The sequence below is a fragment of the Acinonyx jubatus genome, chromosome A1 (assembly GCF_027475565.1).
Source record: "Acinonyx jubatus isolate Ajub_Pintada_27869175 chromosome A1, VMU_Ajub_asm_v1.0, whole genome shotgun sequence".
Taxonomy (NCBI): Eukaryota; Metazoa; Chordata; class Mammalia; order Carnivora; family Felidae; genus Acinonyx; species Acinonyx jubatus.
This window is the reverse complement of record NC_069380.1, coordinates 205,963,607-205,983,509: the sequence shown is the minus strand read 5'-3', so window position 1 is coordinate 205,983,509 and position 19,903 is coordinate 205,963,607. Positions and strand designations below refer to the sequence as shown.

General features: G+C 40.5%; 1 long non-coding RNA gene across 6 annotated transcripts in view; it reads left to right on the top strand.

Moving 5' to 3' along the window:
* Positions 1-19,903, top strand: part of LOC113604176 (uncharacterized) — a 244,736-nt gene that overhangs the window by 124,630 nt on the left and 100,203 nt on the right. For all 6 annotated transcript variants that reach the window (XR_003426042.2, XR_008289780.1, XR_003426047.2 and 3 more), the window contains one exon: positions 5,240-5,334. This is a non-coding gene — a long non-coding RNA (uncharacterized LOC113604176). The remainder of the gene's footprint in view (positions 1-5,239; positions 5,335-19,903) is intronic.

The window sequence follows — 19,903 nt, the reverse complement described above, 5'->3', positions numbered from 1 at the left end:
AGCCCATAAACAGAAAGTAGCAGAGTTTGCAGTGAGCAGCCTTGACTGAGTAGATTGAGGGTTGAGAGCAGGTTTATGACCATGAACTGTGATGACTGCAGGACTGGACTCCTCCTCCATCTCAAAGTGGAGGCCTTGATTGTCTCTGAGCAATCAGCACAGTCCATCCCCTTGGACAGTGTCATTGATTTGCTATTTGGGCACCTGAATCGAGCAGTCTATGTTAGGTATGTGACTCTAGTCCCAACTTAAGCTGGCTATTGTGAGTGCTGACTCTCCATTAAATATGAAGAAGCAGGAAGCCCTGGAAACTGCTGGCAGCCATCTTGGGAGCAAGGAGAAGAACCATCTGAGCCTGAGGACTTGTAGCCAAGACTGGAGAGAGAGAAATAGGGTCCTGGTCAAAGAAATTGGGCCCTGCATTAAAGATTTATAGTAAGCTAAATCAATTGCCTGGGGCTGCTGTAACAAAGCACCGAAAACTAGGTGGCTTGAAATAATGGAAATTTATTATCTGACAGTTCTGGAGGTCAGAAGTCTGAAATCACACTGTAGCAAGGCCAAGCTCTCTCTGACTGCTCCCAGGAAGAATCTTTCCTTGCTTCTTCTAGTTTCTGGTATTAGCTGACAATCTTTGGTATTCCTTGGGTAGATGTATCACTCCAGTCACATGATTGTCTTCCCCCTGTGTGTATTCACATCTTTTTCCCTCTGTCATATCCATATTCCACCCTTCTTTTAAGGACATTATCAGTCATGTTAGATTAGGACCTATCCTAGTGGCCTCATTTTAACTTGATTACCTCTGTAAAGATCCTTTTTCCAAATAAGATCACATTTTGAGATGCTAGAGGTTGGGACTTCAACATATCTCTCTTTTGGGGTGGGGTTGGGGGACACAATTCAACATAAGCCAAAACATAAGCCAAACATATTTAACTTGATAGGAAACAAGTCTGTTTTGGTTTAAGGGCATTTAGGTTGAGATTTTCTGTTGCCTGCAATGACATCTTAGTTAATCTTTTTTTTTTTTTTTTTTAATCTGTGACTATGGATAAAACACAAAGCAAGTGAGGGACTTGCTACCTCTGACCTAATGTAGTTGGGCCCAATCAGAATGTGTGATTCAAAGGGGCACATGCACCCCAATGTTTATAGCAGTGCTATCAACAGTAGCCAAATTATGGAAAGAGCCCAATGTCCATCGACTGATAAATGCATAAAGAACATGTGGTATATATGTACAATCATATATTACTCAGCTATCAAAAAGAATGAAATCTTGCCATTTGCAACAACATGGATGGAACTTGAGTGTATTATACTAAGCAAAATAAGTCAGTCAGAGAAAGACAAATATCATGATTTTACTCATGTGGAGTTTAAGAAACACAACAGATGAACGAACATAGGGGAGGGGAAGGAAAAATAAGATAAAAACATAGAGGGAAGCAAACCATAAGAGACAAATACAGAGAATAAACTGAGGGTTGCTGGAGGGGAGATGGGTGGGGGGGACGGGCTAAATGGGTGATGGGCATGAAGGAGGGCGCTTGTTGGGGTAAACACTGGGTGTTATGTGTAAGTGATGAATCACTAAATTCTACTCCTGAAACCAATACTACACCATTTTTTTAATTCAAGTTAAAAAAAAAGGGGGGCACCTGGGTGGCTCAGTTGGTTAGATATCCTATTCTTGATTTCAGCTCAAGTCATGATCTCGTGGTTCATGGGTTTGGGCCCTACATTAGGCTCTGCGCTGACAGCATGGAGCCTGCTTGGGATTCTCTCTCTCACTCTATGTCTGCCTCTCCCCAGCTTGCATGCATGTATACACTTTCAAAATAAATAAACATTAAAAAAAAGAATATGTGAGTAAGCACTGGAATTAGAATATGCACTGCTGAGGTGCTTCATATAAATTTTCAGAAAGGGCCTCCATTCATTCTTTGATTCAACTTGTATTTCCTGAAGTCCCCTTTTTCTCTATGTGTCAGGTACTATTCTAGGCACTGGGAATATAACACTAAATAAAAAAGACATGCTTCTCTGCCCTTATGGAGTTTGTATTCTAATAGGGGAAACATAAAAATAAGAGTAATCCATACGTTAACTAATACTAAAGGGACAGGGTGTATGACGAGGCCTGGAATTTCAGATAGGGTGGGCAGAGAAGACCTCACTAGTGAGATATCATTTGCATAAAAACCCAAAGGAAGTGATGTAGTTATTCATGTAGACAGATCCTAATGGGAACATGGCATCCATGCTAGGTCTAACTGGAAGCATAAGTGGTTAAAAGCCAGAAAGCCTTGCCCATAGAGGAGGCTCTCCATGAGGGGATTATAGCTAGAAGCTTCTGTGTTGAAAGGGAATTTGGTTTATTTCTAGACACCTGGAGAACTCTACAAACTGCTGTGTCTGTTTGTAGGAAATTAGCTGTGGCAAATCTTGAGTCCAGCTCAGCCCATGACAAGTTGACTGTGTCTTTAAAAGCTGAGACTGTTCTTACCATCCATTGTGAGCATTCTCTCTGGCTTCAGGGTTTAAGTACTAGAAAAAGAAAGAGAAGGACCAAGTCTCTTATAACATCTCTTGGGGTTTATTATTTTTGATGGCAAAATATTGATTTTCTAAATCATTCAAATGTATAGGTGTGGCTTGAAGGCCCAGGACTGACTCCACAAGCACCCTCTGACTCCTTCGAGCCACACCTGTATATTTCTTCTAGTTATAGTCTTATAAGATCTTATGGATAGGCAACAGGTATTGAAGAGTGCTTTAGACCTACTTAAATACACTATACAAAAGGATTTTCTGTGCTGCAAAATTATACCGAGAAGGACAATTTGTCAGTTTTCCAGTTGGTATCACTCGGCACAACATTTTTGTACAACTCCAAATTAAGACAGCAGCCATCATTAAGTAAACACAGCATTAACTCTAGTGCAGATGGTAAACACAATAATGTTCTACTGAATTCTTTATTGCTTTTGGATAGTAGCTACATGAACAGTAGATGATTATGAGTTTCCTGTATCCATGATGGTAGTGATAATCAGTGTTTGTTTACCTGGTTAGGAAACTTTAAAAACAGCCCTTTTTGTAGGCAAAATTAAGTTATAGGAATTTACAAATGATATGAATTATTAAAGGTTCAATGTAAGATGCTAAAAGAGAGAGACCCCCAGATTCAGAGGCATAAAGAGACAAGTTTGCTTCTTTCTGATCTAAGTCTAGGGACAGGTGAGTAGTCCAGGGTAGACAGATGGGTCTACTATCTGAGCTCACCTAGGAATAAGTTTCTTCTGCCCTGTGCTTCTGCCGTCGTTAGGTTGTTTTCCTCATCTCCCTGTCTGAAGCTGTCTCAGCACTACTATGTTTGCTTTCCAGCCTTGAGGAATGGGAAGGAACAAGTAGAGGAGAGGCAGCTTCTTCTTAATGACACTATCTAGAAGTTGTACATATCTCTTCAGCTCACATCCAGCTGGCCAGAGCCTATCTGCAAGGGAAACTGGAAGCATCCCTAGCTGTGTGGCCTTGTTCCTTGCCCAAACTCCTGGGGTTCAGTTACCCAAAGAACAAAGATTAGAATGGATATCGGGAGACAATTAGCTTAAGTAAGAGTGCGATGGTTTCTCTCATGAGAAAGCATGAAATTTGGACTTTTAAGCACTGATCAAACTTTGGGAGGCATTCATTTACTTAACAGTCACCAGGTACTGAGGATATGATGTTTTCTTTGTGGTCATGCAGTTTGGTTGGAAAGATAGGCAATTAAATAGAAATTAATAATAACATATGAAGAGCTTGCGGTGGGGGATATACAAATATTGCACGGACACAGAGCAGAAGCACCCAACCTAGTCCAGGGACAGCAAGACCCATGATGGTTCCCAGGGGTGATTGATGCTGGACTGAGACTTCTGTGCAAGGTCCTGTTGGGGTGGAAAGTGGAAATCATTCCAAGGGTGAGAATCAGAGACACGGTGTAACTTTAATCAATCTTCAAAGACAGAAGTCATTTACAAGACTGCTGCAAGAAATCTTAACCCAAGGCAGGAGCAAAGGGAAAGCGATGTAGAATTTATCCAGAAAGGAAGAAGGATGACTGAGCCAGGAGGAAATTTTCTTGGCACCAGTCTTGTAGCAAAGTATAGAATCGTGATGAGCCCCAGATTCTGGGTCATCTGTAGTGGTTTGAAACATGGACCTGGTTATTATTTGGCTGCAAGCACCAATAAATCAATCAAGCTTTTCATCAAGAATTAGAATATTCCTATAATTCCCCATTAATCACGTCTTTTGGAAAGGTAGGAAGTGGTAGGAATCACATCTGTTTGGTTGTTTGGGACCAGAGTATCAGCTCTCCTAGTGTTTATCTGGTGTTTCTTTATTAAAAAATGTTGTAAGTTTGAATCATGATGAAATCTACTTTATTTGGAGAGTTGTTTTTGAGAATGGATAGCAAATTGTCCTGAAAAAAAAAGAAGGGGGAGGGATATTGCACGATAGCGCTTAGGTAGTATTGGGGGAACTTACTTGACATTTTTGCTAGTTTGGAAAAAAATGTCTCATTTTGTCCTGTGCTGGAACAGGATATCTCCCTTTCAGTATATATATTTTATTAGTTTTTGCTTTCAGTGCAGGCTCTGAGCAGCTGCACACTTTTAATTTTACCTTTCTTAAGATTACTGATTTTTAAGCATTTATTGAGTGCCTATTATGGTGAAGTGTCGTGAGGTATTGCTAGGAGTCGTAGGTTCTGGGCGTTGCTAGGGGCTAGGCATTAAGGCTGTGGCAGGGAAAAGGGCAGACTTAGTCCTTGCCCAGATAGAGCACAGTGCTAGAAATTGAGGCACACCACTCATAAACTTTACTTCTGAGATGCTGTGTGTCTTTGGCTTGTTACTCAACTTCTCTTTTCTATAAAATTCCTTACCTGTAATGAGAATAATCATAGTGTTGTTGTATTTTTTTCCTTCACTCTTTATTCATACCCTTTGGCAAAATTCTACCATATCCAGTTCAATCACTATGGCTAGGATATAAGTCATCTTTGACAAACCAAGTGTGGAATAAAGCTGTTCTGTGAAGGATGACTCTGAAAGTATTTGCTAGAAGGAGAGATGACTCCCTCACTGTAGACCCTCCATGTTTTTACTCACAAGATACTCACAGGTATCCCCTGGAATGCTATGACCAGCTGACGCCATTTCCATTGTCTGTTACTCTTTAGAGACGTGCTGGATGGAAGGATGGAATATAAGAAAGTATCTTTGCCCGGCATCTGATGGGAATAGTGGCATGGAACGGGTCTCGACATTAGTTGAGGTATGTGTTAGGCACTCTGTTACCTATATTACCTTGTTTAGTGTAAAGAATGAGTCAACAATACAGAGTAATTCCTCCCATTATAAAGATGAGTAGGTTGAGGTTGAGAGAGGTAAAATAACAAGCTGATAGGATGTAGAGGCTGGATCCAAACCAGCTTACCTCAGACTCCCATGTTTGTATTGTCTTCCATTAAAATGTTTCTCCTTGGGCCAGTGAAATCCAGACGCCTAATTAGTCTGGTTGGGTTAACCCTGCTCCTTTCAGGAATCTAGGTGAGTCTCAGTTGTTTGCAAGAGCAAACTCCTCCAAGGCTGGGGCAAAACAGGACAGATTTGAGCTGAGAAAGGAAGTTGGCTGGAATATCATTGCTCAAGCTGCTGTCTTGCTGGCAGGAACAGACCATTTTTGTTTAGCAAAATGATTGGAGTTCATCTCTCTTTCATTTGGGCCTTAGAGATACCAGTAAAACATTATTATTATTTTTTTATTTCTGGGGTTTTGAAAACTTGTTCCAAATTTATATCTAGTTCAGATCCACAGAGAGTATGTGTGATCACCTCAAATGCAGCAGAAGTTGTCCTTAGCCTGTGCCTTATACTGGGATTATCTGACTGTGGGTCTCCCGAGGGCGGGGCTGTAGCTTAGTCACGGTGGAATCCCAGCAGTGTCTGCCATACTGCTCGGCAAACATCCGTTGAAATTAACCAGTGTCTCCACGTTTCTTGTCCAGAACTGAAGGAAGCAGATTTAAATTCAAATAGGCAAATGTCAGTCATTTCTAGCCCTGTTCCTGGGAAAGTGTGAGCTTGGTTGACTTTTAGCTTTACCTGGTTTTACCTCTGAGGTCGGTGTTGTCTTTGTGCCATAACCCACCTTCTTTAGGGGAAAGGCCTCTAAGTGTGGTGCAAGGATTCTCCGTGCCACCCCTGGTGGTCAACCAAAGAATTTGGCAAGTGGGTAGTAACATTTGTGACATGACCATTTTGTCTGTGACTATAACTGCCAGTTTTTCCAAGCAAATAAGGAAATTTGGAGAGAAACTAGAGGAAGCCCGTAGTAATCTCGAAATAGATTAAGTTAGGAGAGCTGCTTGGAAAGTGGTTAACTTTTCCGTAGCACAAGAAGAATAGAAAGAAGCGCGTGAATGAGGACAGCTGCTCTGTGGTCTGAGCGAGTCTATTTGCATTTTCACTGTTAGGGTCAGGGTGGCCTTTTTACTAATGTTGGTAATGCTCTGGTGGTTAGTTTCAATGATTTTCTTTATTGTGACTTGCAGATCAATCTCCTACATGGTTGTTCCATTTAACCTGTATTCCCTAGGTTATTTCTTAAAGCAATTTATTGAACATTATCCTAAATTGAACTGCATTTACTATTCCTTGACCCAATTACTTAAGTGGTCCACATCCATTTGATGTTGATTGCCTGCTCTCTTGCTATTTGCTTTCCCTCTAATTTTACTAGCAGTTGCAAAAAGAGACTATTTACTTCCGGTGTCCTTTCCTTCCCAAACCACTCTCTCTTTGAGCAGTGCAGCTCAAAAAGGCAGCTGTTTCAGTTTGAAAAATTCCATTTCTTCTATCTGAGTTTGGTTTATTTCAACAGTTCAATTCTACAAAGATTTATGGAGTGCCTCGTTTGTGATAGGACTCAGCAAAGAGCTATCCACTTGCCCCCTTTCTCCTATGGAGTGAGTTTGCTAGGCAAAAGTCTCTGGTCTCTAAGCAGGGTGTCTTAGCTCTGGATCCTGTCAGATGGTTTTCCAACACCAGTTTCATCCTCTGGGTTCCTTTCAACACTCTTCTCCCCATGCATAGCAAATGTCTAGCAGCTTAGTTGGCTGCGATCATTTTTGTGTTTGTAATTTCTAACACCGTTTCATCAGGTGTTTTCCTGTTATAATGCTTAGAATATTTTCTACTCTTTGTCTAATAACATTGGTATAATGTGCTTGGCACTGTTTCTTCTCTTGAATTACAGAAAAAAAATTTATTTTTATTTATTTATTTTTTAGAAAAAATTTAAAAAATTTTTTTTTCAATGTTTATTTATTTTTGGGACAGAGAGAGACAGAGCATGAACGGGGGAGGGGCAGAGAGAGAGGGAGACACAGAATCGGAAACAGGCTCCAGGCTCTGAGCCATCAGCCCAGAGCCTGACGCGGGGCTCGAACTCCCGGACCGCGAGATCGTGACCTGGCTTAACCGACTGCACCACCCAGGCGCCCCTAGAAAAAAATTTTTAAAAAGAAGTCAGTGTCAGTACAGTTTGTCACTTTCCATCCTTAGGATTTTCTCCGTAAGCTTCTGAACTCAAGGAAGAGTTATCTACCTTTCTCCTAACCCTTGCAAACCAACACCATGTTATATTGGCCTCAAACTTGTTTAAGTAGAGCTAGTGGTAGGAATGCAAATGGTTTTCTCTGTGAAACCTGATTATTTATACTGCACAAATAAAGATCATTATTAAAGAGAGTTTCCTTTTGGTCTTTTCTGACTTCTACCCTGGTGTGAAAGTGACATTTTGCTAAGCTTTTTCATTATTTGCTAATACCCACGTCCATCTTGTGAGGTCAATGCTGGTGTCGCCAATTTGCTGCTTAAATTCCATTATGACAAATCCTCCACTAACCCACAGAGAGCACAGTCATGGGTGGAGTTCTGCTCGCCTGTTGTATTCCACCATGTGGAATCCCGGTCAGTACAAACAGGATTTGACCCGTTCTCTTGAGGAATAGAGATCTTGTCTAAAGCCACTTAGTAGCTCAGTAGCTGAAAACCCAGAAATTCCAGATTTGGGGATATTTGCCCTGATCACTCAACCATGCCATAGTTTAAGCCGCAGGTTATATTTTGAGTGACAGCGATTTGATTCAACCATGACATTGAACAGGAGATTGAATTACCAGAGTGTCGAGTTTACTGAAGTGAGAGACAAAGCAAAGTAGGAGAAATGGTGGCAATGGAGAGAGGCAGAATTTGGTAGAAGGATAGAAGGAAATGGAATTAATCTGTTATTTGAAGGATCTGAGACTGTGGGGATTATGTTAGTGAGCCCATCAAGTGCTTTTTCTTTAAGTTATGTGCAATTCAGGTATTTTTGTGAAATGCTTTCTTGTGTTACAGCAAAAATAAGATCTGCTTCTTGGCCAAAAAGAAAAAAAAGAAAGACGTAGTTACAAAGAAACGTTTATGTCTTAAAATATGACCGTTGGTCTTAGAAGTGCATCTTGTTTTCTTTGTGTTTGGATTGATTCTATGAAATGAAAGAGAAGGGTTAGACTACCTTCATTTTATGCCTGCTCCTTTTCCTGATAGTATCTGGATTCCACTAGACTTTCTTAATGGTGTGAAGATGTGGACATTTGGCAAATAACTTGAGGAAATATGACTTTTTTTTGTTGTTTGTAGCTGTGTTGTATTCCAAAAGAACATGTGGCTCTATTACAAATTTGCTGTGTAATCTTAAATATCTCGGCTCTGATACAACTGTGCTCATAAAAAGTGGGGGACAGGCAGGGTGTTTTGAACATTAGGTGCTAAATGTTCTTTTATGGAATACGCTGTTTCTCTCCATTGGAGATCCAAAACTTTGTGTAAAAATACACCTTTTCACTAAAGGATGGCTTTTTTCCCCCCTGTCAAGAGTTAAAGAGGAATATCTAATGTAAACGCTTAGTCTGGTGTGAATAATTGCATCCTTGGCTGTAAGAAGCTTTTGAAAATGTTCATTTGAAGGCTTTAAGTTTATCATGTGTGCAAAATACAATGTTTTAGAACTTCCCAACCCTCATGTCTGGTTACAGTATATTTGATGATCAGAGATCAATTTTCTGTATTCACTCTGTCAACTAAACACATTTCCCCTTCAATCTATTTGTCTCAATAGAGTGAGACTGGCTACTTTTGGCATTTGGCATTTGTTATAGTAGCTTGTATTTTTTCCAGATGACTTTAGTGTATATGTCAGCACTATGTACATAGAGCTCTTTTTTTTTTAATACAGCAGAATTCACTCTAACCCTTTTTTCTTTATTTTCTTCTATAAAGCCATATGGAAAGATTTCATATTTCAAATGTACTTTTAGCAGACAGAAAATTTAAATCCAGTTTTTGTAAAAAGCAGGTTGACTTTGTTTCATGTCATTCTCACTGTTGACTCTGAGTTTGAAGAGCATTGCACTGACTCTTGGCTTTGCATCATGCACAATATCTCTTGCCCTTGTGTTTAGACAGATGTGAAGAGAAAGGGGGACTTGGGCAGATATTTTGGACAGCCAAAGTCAGACATTCTTGGAAAATGATGCAATCTAGGTTTCAGAAGAGATTGTAAAGCCCCAAAGACCTTTATTGGTTCCACAGTGAGACTGTGGGGGGTGGGGGTGGGGTGGGGATTGTAGCTCAAGCCAAGCAATGGCATCTGCAGCCCCTGATGGATTGACACTTACAGGCCAGCTAAAACGGAAACCACTTTCCCAAGATAGCTGGACTAGCTTCATTTGGAGATCTTACTACTTTACAGAATTTGAAGAAAACTCATGGAATCACGGAATAAAGATGTCAGCCAAGAAATGTCCTGGAAGACATCTGCCCTATATGTGTAATAATCTGCTGTTTGAAAAACAAAAAATCAGATGCAGTTTTGCTTGTAGTCTGCACGTTGCTTGAGGAAGATAATGGTTGTGAATGGAAATATATCTGAGTCTCTTTAAAATACCAAGCACCATACTCGTTTATGAATGTGTAATCATTGATTGCAACCAGCCATGGTTGGGTGACATCTCTTCTCACCTCAAGAATGGAATGGAGCAGGTTGGAGCTTCTGAGGACATTTTGTCATAGATGGATGCTCTAAGAGGAAAAATAGATTCCAATGAGAAGGACCATAAAGAGGAGCATTAGGGGAGATTTTCCTTACCAGTGAGCTGTTCTGGCTATTTCAATAAGAAGAGACTGGTGGCTTAGATTCTATGGAAAAAGCTAGATAAGCATATTCCAAAATGTGTGTTTCTTAACAAAGTGATTGGCAGCAAGTATAGATTAATATGAAAGATTCAATAAAAATATGAATTGAAAGCAGATGCAAAGTTATTAAAGGGACAAAGTAAGAAGGGACAGTATATTATTATTTTTAGCTGTTTCATTTTTTTCTGGATTCCTTTTATTTGGTTGGTGTTTAATGGCTCATAAATAAGACTTTTGAGCTTTGTATTGTGTTATTTGTAAATAAAATTTAAATATTTTGATACGTCATAGTACATCTTCCATTGGTGTTCTTGGTATTTAATGTAGGGAATTTCAGATTTCAGGTTGCAAGTGATTAGTGAGTGGGGGAATACAATCTAATGGTTTATAATCAGTATTTTTTTCTTACTGTTTTACTTAAATATAATTTGCATAAAAATGCACACATGGTTTAATACACTTTTATGAGTTGAACCTCCACCCCATAACCAGCATCTAGATCCCTAGATCAAGAAGCACCAGCTACCTAGAAGCTCCCCCAGCTATGACTCTTTCAAATCATTACCCCTCCAAAGGTATCCCACTGTCCTGATTTATAACAGCAAAGATTAGTTTTGGCTGCTTTTGAACTTCATGTAACTAGAATCACAAACTCTTTTGTGTCTAACATAATGTATGGGAAATTAATCTATATTATTATATGCAAACAATTGTAGTGCTCTATTGTGTGAATATACCAACATTTATTTGCCCATTCTACTGTTGATGAGCCTTTGGAAAAATTTCTGGTATTTGTCTTTATGAACATTTCTTTTGTTCATGTTACTTCTGTGAATATTCTAAACAAATCTAATGGTGGACATGTACTCTTTATCCTGAGTATATACGTAAGAGTGAAATTGTTGAGTCATTTGATATGGTATATTGTGCTTTAGTGGATCCTACCAAAGAGTTTGATAAAGTCATTGTACAAATTGAGAGTTGAATAGAATAGAAGTAGAATTGAATGGAAAAGAAAATGGAAGCCTGCATCACATAATTAGTGGTACTTACTGTTTTTCCAAACTTTCAATTCAATTATATAGATATTTATGTTTGTACTAAATCTCAGTATGACATATCCTCCTTTTTTTCCTGAGTTTCCATTGAAAAGTTTAAGAAGCACTTGCCTATCTTAAGGCTCAAGTCCAAACAATTCTATTAACTGCATTGCTTTAATGAGCAACAGAAATTGCCCTGGTGTCAGTGAGTAATCGAATAGGCATTGTGAGTAGGGAAATCATAAGATCTTTAGGATCATGACCAACTTTCAACAATAATAATATTTATAAATATGCCGTGATAAGAGCTGCACATAGAAATGAAAGCATGAGGTTGAGCAACATTTGTGATTTTGAGACATTCAAAACAGCAACCTGGATAATTTCACATTATCATTCCTGGTTTTGGGAACTGAGAGTGCTTGTGGAGTGTCCCTTTAAAACACAGGGTATTCTCTGAAAGGGTAGAAAAGCCTTTGCTCACTCACAGTTCCAGCTTACCCAGTTCCTCAAATGGGGGAATCAACTACTCTTCACATCCAAGGCAAAGGGCTAATTCCATTGTAATACACAAATGTACAGTTCACATACAAAACATATTTGCCTGAGTTTCCTGGTTGATCACCCAAAATGGTTAGGACTCAATAAACAATGTAACAGGCATGATAAGACAGTAGTATAGTTGACTGCCTGAGACTGTATCCTGGCTCTACTACTTACTACTTATGGTTTGTTCATTTGTTTGTTCATTTCCTTCTTTCTTCTTTGCCTCCCTCCCTCCCTCCCTTTTTCCTTCCTTCCTCCTTCCTTCCTTCCTTCCTTCCTTCCTTCCTTCCTTCCTTCCTTCCTTCCTTCCTTCCTGTTAAAGTTCTGGTTATAACATTAACCTTGCATAGTGTGGTTCTGTCTTTTAGGCTTATGGTTCTATTAAAAGTGTGAATGTGATCATGGCATTCCTTTGCTTAATATCCTTCAATATTCCCATTGCCATTATAGAAACTTCTTCACCTGCCTTCACATGCCCTCCTTACCTCTTCAGGCCTGTTGAGTGACATTACTCCTTGTTTTCAGCCATACTAAACTCCTTTTGGTTCTTTGAATGTGCCAAACTCTAATGGCTTACCTTGGAATATTCCCTCTCCCCCTTTTGTGCCTGGCTCATCTTTCAGGGCTCACCTCAAATAAATGACATTTTCTTTAGGAGCCTTTCCCAAAGTGTGAATTATTTGCCCTTGCTTCTGTTGATTCTTGCTGTTTTCTGTATATGCTATATTGTATTTGTTTTCTTTCTCTCTGGATGTAGGTTCTCTAAGAGCAAGGGCAATGTCTTTCTCATTCATTCATCTTTGTATCTTTAAGATAATGTTCATTAAGTCAATCATGAAGCACAGAGGTATTTTCTGAAAGGGTAGACTTGCAGATAACTTTTTACTTTTGTCTTTATACTTTTATGACTAATTTTTCTGTGGTGAACATACATTATTGTGTTGTAAAATTGTGAAAGTTTTGAAATGAGTTAAATATCAAAAAAGATAAACGAAAAAAAAATCAGATCACTGTAGGAAATGGAAAAAGTGTGGTATCACAGTGAGCCTGTTGTCTCTGCCTGGCGTTTAAAAGGTGAGAGAACTCAGGGCCCCTGGCTGTTGCTATCCCAAACATTAGTAGGATTTAGGGTATGGAGACTGTAGGGTCCAGCCTATTGAAAGCAGGTGGAATTAGAGAGGAAGTGAGTTATGATTAAAGAGGGGGAGGATCATTTAGGAGAGACAGATGGGACCAGCTGTGTGTGAAAGTTCCTTGGAAAACTGGAAGAAAATAAAAGGGTTCCAAGTATAAGAAAAATAGGAGCTGCAAAATCAGGAAATATGAGAAAAGGCTAGAGGAATAAGGAGCACAAAGCATAATAGAGAAAAGAGGGACAAAGGAAAGAAAAGAAGAAGAAAGGAATGGGTTTCAGGAGGGAAAAAAAAATATCTATCTATCTATCTATCTATCTATCTATCTATCTCTGAAAGATATTTAGGGAACAGGTCAGGAAAGAACAGCAAGTGAAGTCCTACCCAGTGCAGGACATCTGGGCTCCTGCTGGTAGTAGGTCTGCTTCCTCCAGCCCCCCAGGTGCAGCTACCATAGCCACATGGTCCTGCAGGGATTTCTGAAAGGTCCCCTTCGAGTCACTCTTTTCTTTGGGAGGTTTTGTCTTCCAAACTTAAGTGCACTGGGCCTCTGGTCTGAGCCATTTATTTACGTTTTGAAATGTGAGCATTTCATGTGAACTTTCCCTACCCTGCTGTAGCTGTGTGCCTGGGACAAAAGACATGACTTAGCTGTCAGTACACTGAAGTATGCAGCCCGCCTGTAGGTCAGGTCACAAAGCAAAGCTGTTTAAAAAGTGTGGGGCTCCTCTCAGGAGACAGCTGTGTGTCCATGCAGCATTTGTCAGCTGAGCTAAAGATGGAATTGAGGACAGAAAGGAATATCCAGAAGAACATTGTATGAATGGAAAGGCGCCATGAAGTGTTTTAAAATGGTGTGAAGTCAGATTTGAAGTGTTGAGGTCAGAGGGTAAGTTCCCTTTCCCGTGGAGCCTAAGTTGTTCTCTGGCAGAATCTCAGAAAACTAGTGGTGGTAGGTGTAAAATGGCTGCCCTGAGACTGTAGGCCAGAGTCCAGTGGTGAGCATGTTTCCTTGGGCTTAGTAGGAGGTGTAGCAGTAGTTGTATCATTTATTTTCTTATCTTGCCATAGGTTCTCCTTTTTTTTTTTAATAGTTTATTTATTTTGAGAGAGAGTGTATGTGCACGAGTAGGAGAGGGGCAGAGACAGAGAGAGGTAGAGAGAGAATCCCAAGCAGATTGAGAATCTGTCAGCTCAGAGCCCGACGTGAGGCTCAGTCTCACGAACTGTGAGATCATGACCTGAGCTGAAATCAAGAGTTGGATGCTTAACCAACTGAGCCACCCAGACACCCTCGTAGATTATACTTTTTTTAAAAAATGTTTATTTATTTTTGAGAGAGAGACAGACAGAGTGCAAGCACGGGAAGGGCAGAGAGAGAGGGAGACATAGAATGCAAAGTAGGCTCGAGGCTTTGAGCTGTCAGCACAGAGCCCAACGTGGGGCTCAAACCCATGAACCGTGAGATCATGACCTGAGCCGAAGTTGGACACTTAACCGACTGAGCCACCCAGGTGCCCACGTAGATTCTACTTTTAATTATGGATGGTTGGTCTTTATGGATGGTTGGTCTTGGAAATGCATACTCTTGGCCACTACCCAATGAGTCTGCTGAACAAAATTGATCTTGAAGGTCAATCATATCTGAAATTGTCTTGAAAGGGCTAAGACAGGTGGTTAAATTGCCTTCATCATTCTTGGGAACAAACTTAACCTTCATGAGATGATTAAATTCAATACATGGAACAACATGGGATGGGTAATGCAAAACTTGCTTTACCTTGTGGCCTTGAATTTATTTACGAGGCTATAGAAATTACTGTTGAATTTGGTTGCTAAATTTGCAAACAACCACGGAAAGTAGAGTTAGGCAGAGGTAGCGTGGCTCACTGGCTCCAGGGTCTCATCCACTTCTGTCTTTGGCATGGATTGCAGGCAACTTTCCACTTTGTGGTATTGCTCTCCCATTGGAATGATTCACATTAGTACTGTGTACTTCAGTCCAAAGTTTGAATGTAATATTTTATGACCCACTGTGGAAACTATTCTGTTAGCAGATATGCTCATATGGAAAATATTGAGTCTCATTCATGTCTCTGTCTTTGGGAAACAGTTGTGATGTTGTGGAGGTGACATGGATTAGGAAGTCAGAGAGTTCTGCTTTCAAATCTGGGCTCTGCCACATACTCACTGCAAAACCTTGGACAGTTTGTTTAACCTTACAGCTTCAGTTTCCTTACCTATGAGATGAGTATAGTAATATTTACTCATGCAGTTGTTGTGAATGTGTAATAAGAAAATGTGTGTATGATAGGTAGGGTTCTTAGTTTGCAGACAGCAGAATTTGCTTTCACTGATTTAAGCAGAAAGGTATTTATTAAGGGATTTTTAGCTCACAGAATTATTGGGAATGCAGAAAAATAGCCTGTAGACTGGGTTTCCAAGAACCACACTGCAGAACTGGCCTGCTAAGAGAGATGCTGTCAGAACCAGGTTACCTCTACTCTGATCGGAAATTGATAAGGGGCGCCTGGGGGGCTCAGTCGGTTGAGCATCCAACTTCGGCTCAGGTTATGATCTCGCAGTTCATGGGTTCGGGCCCCGCGTCGGGCTCTGTGCCGACAGCTCCGAGTCTGGAGCCTGCTTCTGATTCTGTGTCTCCTTCTCTCTTTGCCCCTCCCCTGTTCACGCTCTGTCTCTGTCTCTCAAAAATAAATAAATGTAAAAAAATTTTTTTGAAAGAAATTGATAAATCAGGGGCACCTTGGTGGCTCAGTCAGTTAAGTATCTGGCTCTCGATTTTGGCTCAGGTAATGATCTCGTGGTTTATGAGTTCAAGCCCTGTGTCAGGCTCTGTGCTGACAGCATGGAGCCTGCTTCAGATTCTCTCTCTCTCCCTCTCTCTCTCTCTCTCTCTCTCTCTCTTTCTCTCTCTCCTTCTCTCTCTGCCCCTCCCCTGCTCATGCTCTCTCTCTCTCTCTCAAAATAAATAAATAAATTTTAAAATAAGAAATTGATAAATCAAAAGCTGTCATTGCTGTTGCCAGTCCAGGAAGAGCCAAATGCTTCCTCCACCGTTGCACTTACCAGAAAAGCTGGACTCATCCCAGGGGTTTCCACCTCTCACTGTGCACTTCTCTTCTTCCGCCTTGGGTCCTAATATGTGCTTCTTCAAAGGGTTATGGCCCTTTTTATGAAGATTACTTCCATTTTGCCCTCTGATCTTTTGTTGCTACCTTGTTACCCAGAATGGCTTTCTTCCTGCTCTCCACCCATCAAAATCTTAGTAGCCTTAAAGACACAACTCGAGTTCGTCTGTTCCAGGCTTCACAGAATTAAGTCATCTCCCCAGCCTTTAAATTTTAAAATGATCTCTGTCTGACTACCCTCATTTCTCTAAAGTTGTTTTCTTTGCTTGTGATTAAAATTGTATCTTGTGATGTTTTTAAATCTGTTCTCCTCAACCAAATGGTTAAGTAAGTTTCTGATAGCAAGAATATGTATAAAATTCGGTGATCTCTATAGTAGTGAGCCCATGAGGCATATTCAACGAATGTTTGCTGATAGCAGACCCCCTGGACTCTTGGCATACTTGGCAGTGGTTCCATTAGAAACTGTAGTGGATGCTGTGATGAGCCTCACAGATCCCTCCCCTTAGGACTAAAGGACTACTCAGCTGCTCTACCTCAACTTGGGACAGCTCTGGAGAGACATCCCAGCTTCAGAGGTCCTTGTGGGGTTGGCAGAAGTGTTTGCTGAGATGACGTCACAGCCCACCTTCCCCCTCTTCTGAGTTCCATTTCTGAGTCCGTTCTCCCCCTTAGGTGCTGATCTTGACAGTCCTCTCCCATAAACTTCCTACACACTCATCTCAGGGTGTTGTCGTGGGAACTCACCGCACTCTGGGAACTGTGTGATAAGGTCAAAGCAATAAGCAATTTGAAGGTTCCAAGAGCTTGGTTTGATGTGTTTGAAAGAAAAAGAACTGGTTCTGATTTTGGTGGAATTTTTATGACTGCATATTTGAAATCAGAGGCATGTAATTATTGTCATTCTCAAGTGATAATCCTATAAACATTAGTCGTTAAGGTGTGTCTTTGCATTCAGGTAGCATCTGTCGCCCTATTCAGAGTGATACACAAATCCACACATAGGACAGTTTTAGCACGTATGTCTTATTTCTTATATGCAGAAACTTCGAAAGATTACTAATGGGTCCTGCCGGGCGGAAACTGTATATATATTATAATGTTGACAAAAGACTGTTACTTACTCAAGTTTTCTAAATGAATTAGAAAAAACAAATGAAGTAAAGCAAACAAAAAACAACAGCACACATTTGTTTAAAAGTTAATTGAATTTTCAGTGACTCGCTGTCAATTTGATAGAAATTGTATTTACTAACTTCATTGTTTTGTGGTGAGAATAGTGCATTTGGGATGTTAACAGTTACAGTGCTTGTATGTACAGACAGGACTATGTTTTATACTGTGTAATTATACTACATGTGCGACATTGCTGTTCCCCCACGTTCAGAGTGATGTAGCTAGAAGCAATCTTAGATTGCATCCTGTGAGTCTGTGTCTCTTAGTTCACATATAAGGATAAAGGAGAAGAAAAAAACATGTCCAGAGTCAAGATCTATCTGATAGCCAGGCCAGGCATCTAATCCAGGATCTTCAAATTCCATTCAATGTGTGTGGTAGTCCCTTTCTATGTCTGTCTTTTGGGGATTATTTATGTAAATTACCTCTCAGAGCTGACGGATGAATGGCTTGTGTCTCTCACTTGGGGTTGAGAGACTAGAAAACATCAATTAGCTGTAGGCCCTCTGTGAGACTGTGTTTCTAGATTTGTTGAGAAACTTGGAATAGTTCTTCAGTCTTCTAGGGGGAGAGGAGTGTGTTCTAGCAGGTTAGCCTGGAACCAGAGACAGGAGTGGTAATTGGGCCCAAAGGAAATGGCGATCTAGCTTTTATTTGGCTAATTTCCGTCTTCATAGACAGCTCAGTGATCATATGGAGTAAACCTTTTGGTCATATTTGGTTGTCTTCATGAACAAATCTACCATGTACTGTTCTGTTACCTCTAGAGGCCAGGGCTATCTGGAGCTGTTTTCCTACAATCCTTGTGACAAAACAAAACTAACCTGATCTATAACCAGAAAAAGAAAAGGCACAACTGAAGTAATGACTATATACACCCATTCTAAGAATAAACTCAATATTTGACTCTAATGAAGTTTAAGCTATTAGTACTTAAATTCTTTTGTTGGAGTTATGATATATTTTGGGTAGTTTTGGGACTCTGTCTGACTTCCTCACTCCAAACAGATCTTATATTATTTATCCAAACAGATAAATATTATGCATCAGATGATAGAAGCTTGGTTTCTAGACCCTGATCCTCTAGTGACAACTACCTTATTAAATATAGTTATTTCTTTAAGGTGCAATAAAATGTCAGCTTGAAACTATGTAGTTGCAGCCTGTATTAGGCTAGTTTTCACACAGTGACTTTTATAATTATTCTTGTTTTCCAATAGACAATGATTGCTGGCAGATAGATCATCCCTGACGTGCCAGGCAGAGTGTATATGGGTCCAAATAGATAACTCTTTTTTCCAGTTTGCAAAGTTTTAACTTTCATCAGTCATACTCTGTTAAATTTAGAGATTAACATTGTGCGTGGTGGGATTTTGTATTTGTACTCGTGAGCCTTTGTGTTAAACAAATCACAGAAGCCAGATCTATATTCTTACTACTCATACTACTACAGTGGCCATTTATTGAATGGTGACAATGTGCTAGTCACTGTGTAGAGGTTTTGTATATAGTCAATCCTTTCTGTTACAGTGCTAGTTAGGTGTTATTATATCCATCTTATATATGAAAAACCTGAGGCCAGGAGAAATGAAATAATATATCTGGGGTCCCATAGCTGACTTGGGATTCAAAGCCAGTTCTCTCCAGGTTCAAAGCTCTGAATTTTTCACTTGTTTCACTAGGAAAATAATACCCGTGCAATACAAATAATTTGAAATTGATTGATCTGCCCATTTTCCATATAATAGTTTAATGCAGAAATATTCTGGTTTCCTTTTATTTTTCCTAAATCACCTGCTTTGTCTACAGAACCTGACATTGTAGTTGTAATACTTAAAATCACAAGCCATCTGTGGTGGTGGTAAAGCATGCCTGGATTTGAATCCTATCTCGGGCACTTACTAGGCATTTCACTCAGGTGGGTTACTCAGCTCAATACCCAGGGAGCTCCGCGGCCGAAATTGCACCTTAGCTTTGTCCTGCCTGGAAGTAAGGAAGGGAGCTGAGCTCCCTCACCAGCCAGCCATTGGCTAAGGGCTCACAAGAGAGGATGCAAAAGTCTAGGCACTTCAGTGATCTGCATGTGTGACAAGCAGTGCTGACTGTGTTAGCCACTAATGCTCCCAGACCCCAGAGAAGGCGGAGCACACAGAACTGGCAAGCCAGGTCCGAGGGTTCTGGCCAGAGCATAGGCAGGGTCCGGTGTAGGGTGGGGATCCTTTGCCCATTTGTCTAAGGCACTGGAGGCATATCCTGTGCCGTAGGAATGGCTGCCTGGCAAGACCACTCAGGATAGACCCTCAGGGCTCCACTGTGCGCCTGGAGCTGTAAGTCCTGCTGTTCTCGAGAGAGCCTGGCATCCTCTTCTCTCTCTTCCCTTTTTCTGCCTTGATGAGCAGAACAGTGCTCTTGGGCCCTGCTGCTGAGCCATGGAGTAAACAAAGAGGAGCAAGACAAAGTCTGTGCCATTCCAGAACTCACCGTCTTGTGAGGGTGGCAGCCACAGAACCGTTGACTAAAATAATTCCCAAAGACAATACCACTGGGGCTATGAAAAG